This window comes from Poecilia reticulata, linkage group LG14 (genome assembly GCF_000633615.1).
Source record: "Poecilia reticulata strain Guanapo linkage group LG14, Guppy_female_1.0+MT, whole genome shotgun sequence".
In the NCBI taxonomy this organism is placed as follows: domain Eukaryota; kingdom Metazoa; phylum Chordata; class Actinopteri; order Cyprinodontiformes; family Poeciliidae; genus Poecilia; species Poecilia reticulata.
The window spans coordinates 10,884,824-10,888,107 of NC_024344.1; positions in this window are offsets into that span (position 1 = coordinate 10,884,824).

Below are 3,284 nucleotides of genomic sequence, written 5' to 3' on the forward strand. Positions count from 1 at the left end.
CGGATAAGTGCGTTAGATCAGATCGTGGTGCTTGACAATCCAGTTGCTCTGGGAGATTTCTCCCGTTTTGCTTTCCCTGTGTTGTTCAGTCTTAACTCTCATGTTGTTTCAAAATCATCCTTGATGTTGGAGTGGAGAACATTGGGTTTGTTGTCCTGGCTGTGATTCTCCTGTGCGTCTCTTGAGGCAGCAGGCCAGAGCTCTGAGGAGTCTCTTGGCAGCCAGCAGAGCCTCTGGTTTGGACAGGTTGGAGTATTTCTTCACTGGTGTATGGCTCTCCWTGTTGCCTTGATCTTAGTTTCCAGCATTCACTGTAATGGGAGACACTGATACTTGTAGCTGTTGTTGTACTTTGTCTTGCAATCAGTTATCACAAGAATCACTGTGATAATTGTGTGCATTCCAGCTACTCACAAGTAGATCTTCAAACGTCTCCAGGGTTTCCAACTAAGTCATGATCTCAGCATCTTTGCTTCTCACTGGAGTTTGGTACCCATTTCCAGCATTATGGGGATATTGGTATGCTCTRACTTTTGCACCTGRCTCACTCTTACCTTTGTTGTACTTCATCAAAGGTAAGATGAAGTACAACATCGTGATAGTAACCTGTCTCAACTAARAACATTRGATGGGCTACAGYTCATAGAAGCTTGTCAGTAAAAGTCTGGGAAATTGTCGCTTGTCTGGAGTGGAGTATGGATTTCAGCTATGACATTTACATCTGTGGTGCCCAAAGTTGGTTCTGGAGGGCCAGCATCCTGCAGGTTTTAGTTCTCTCCCTGGTTTAATGCATCTGGATCCAATGATGGCTCATTAGAAGGCCTAAGAAGAACACTGACATGCTGAAAAGGTTGTTACTACCACCAAGGAGAGAACTAAAACATGCAGGGTGCCAGCCCTCGAGGACCGACTTTAGGCACCACTGATCTAGATGGTAGGACCAGATTTTCTCCTAAACAGTCCATCCTGACTTGCTTCAAAAGTCCAAATGGCTGCATAATAGTGAAAGGAATATTTCAATCAATTAAATAATTTTGATGTGAACCAGTCCTGGACCAGTGTTAAGTCTCTAACAGGTTTTCTCTAGGAATTGAGCTCCGTCTATCCTCCATAACTCATTATGGTCTCGTCTGGTCAGAGCGTTTTCTTCTGTCTTCACTATATGACTTTTAGAAAACAGTAAGTCAGATTTCTGATTATATTCTTAGTGTCTTTTTTTATCGACATTCTTCCAAAATGAGCAGATCAGTGGAGAGCACTACTAACAGGTGTTCTGTCAACAGAGCTTATAAATCCCTACAGCTCCTCCAGAGTCACTATAAGCCTCAAACGCYACAATCTGGGTGGATGGCCATGTCTAGCGAGTTTGCATTTGTGCCATCCGCTTTCCATTTTCCGATCGATTAACTTAAATCTGGTGTCTTTACTCTGCTCTGTTTTGTCATAAAATTAATAAGAGGATCAATGAATAACATAGAGATTATGAAACCTGCTCTTTGCAAGCATCTGCAGTTCTGCCAGAGCTGCCAGCTGAGATATTTCCAAAGCTGCTGCAAATTACAGTGCAACATCATGAGTCCGCACAACTAAATAACAGCCAAGCCTGCAGGGATGCACTCTCACNCCTCCTTCTCCTCCTCCTCCCTTGCAGACCCCCGCTCGGCAGATCACAGCTGCACATTTGTGTGTGTCACTCTGACTCACAAAAACTGTCGTCAGCCCCTGATTTATGACTTGATGCACCTTTCTGTCGAGGTTCATATACTGTGTGTCTGGAAATATAGGAGCGCGACAGCAGATTCCCAGCTGGGATCCATGAAACATTGGAGGCTTTGCCCAACACAGAAACACAGGACGTGTTGTACCAGCTCCCTACTGGATTTTAAATGAATTAAAAGTGMATCTGAAATTGTAAACTGTCATTTRGTTGCTGGGCATCATCAGACTCTCATATGCTCTGGGATGACTGAACTTCAGATTTCCTGATCGACAAAGATTTTGTGACTTTAAAAGATAACCAGAAAGTCTGAGTGTTTGAAAGGGAAACATAAAAAGAAAAGACAAATAWRGTTACATTTAAGACATTTAAGAATGTGGCATATGGCCTATCCAAACCTGGAAACTGGAAACTACCTAAATATGTGTTTAAATTCAAAATGAGAATCTGTGCTGAGGAAGAATGGAAACTTGAGATTTACATCATACATTGGGGTAATTTCAGGTTTTTGTCTTGCCTATTCATCACTAGCACCACTGAAACCTCTCCATTTCCTCCTTAAGTCTATTGAAAGCATGCGGCCGCTTATATTTGCTGCTTTATATGCTGACAGGAGCTTCATTGTAGTACAGACACAGATTATTGATGAGTAGTTGGACGGGATCGACCTTTTTTATTGGTCAGTCATGATCAGGTTTGTTCAACCTTGGGCCAACCACTCWGTTTGGTTCATCTGTGCGGCCTAGTGTTCATTGGGAGCTGAGAGGTTTTTTTTAAAGCCGGATAAGTGCGTTAGATCAGATCGTGGTGCTTGACAATCCAGTTGCTCTGGGAGATTTCTCCCGTTTTGCTTTCCCTGTGTTGTTCAGTCTTAAYTCTCATGTTGTTTCAAAATCATCCTTGATGTTGGAGTGGAGAACATTGGGTTTGTTGTCCTGGCTGTGATTCTCCTGTGCGTCTCTTGAGGCAGCAGGCCAGAGCTCTGAGGAGTCTCTTGGCAGCCAGCAGAGCCTCTGGTTTGGACAGGTTGGAGTATTTCTTCACTGGTGTATGGCTCTCCWTGTTGCCTTGATCTTAGTTTCCAGCATTCACTGTAATGGGAGACACTGATACTTGTAGCTGTTGTTGTACTTTGTCTTGCAATCAGTTATCACAAGAATCACTGTGATAATTGTGTGCATTCCAGCTACTCACAAGTAGATCTTCAAACGTCTCCAGGGTTTCCAACTAAGTCATGATCTCAGCATCTTTGCTTCTCACTGGAGTTTGGTACCCATTTCCAGCATTATGGGGATATTGGTATGCTCTRACTTTTGCACCTGRCTCACTCTTACCTTTGTTGTACTTCATCAAAGGTAAGATGAAGTACAACATCGTGATAGTAACCTGTCTCAACTAARAACATTRGATGGGCTACAGYTCATAGAAGCTTGTCAGTAAAAGTCTGGGAAATTGTCGCTTGTCTGGAGTGGAGTATGGATTTCAGCTATGACATTTACATCTGTGGTGCCCAAAGTTGGTTCTGGAGGGCCAGCATCCTGCAGGTTTTAGTTCTCTCCCTGGTTTA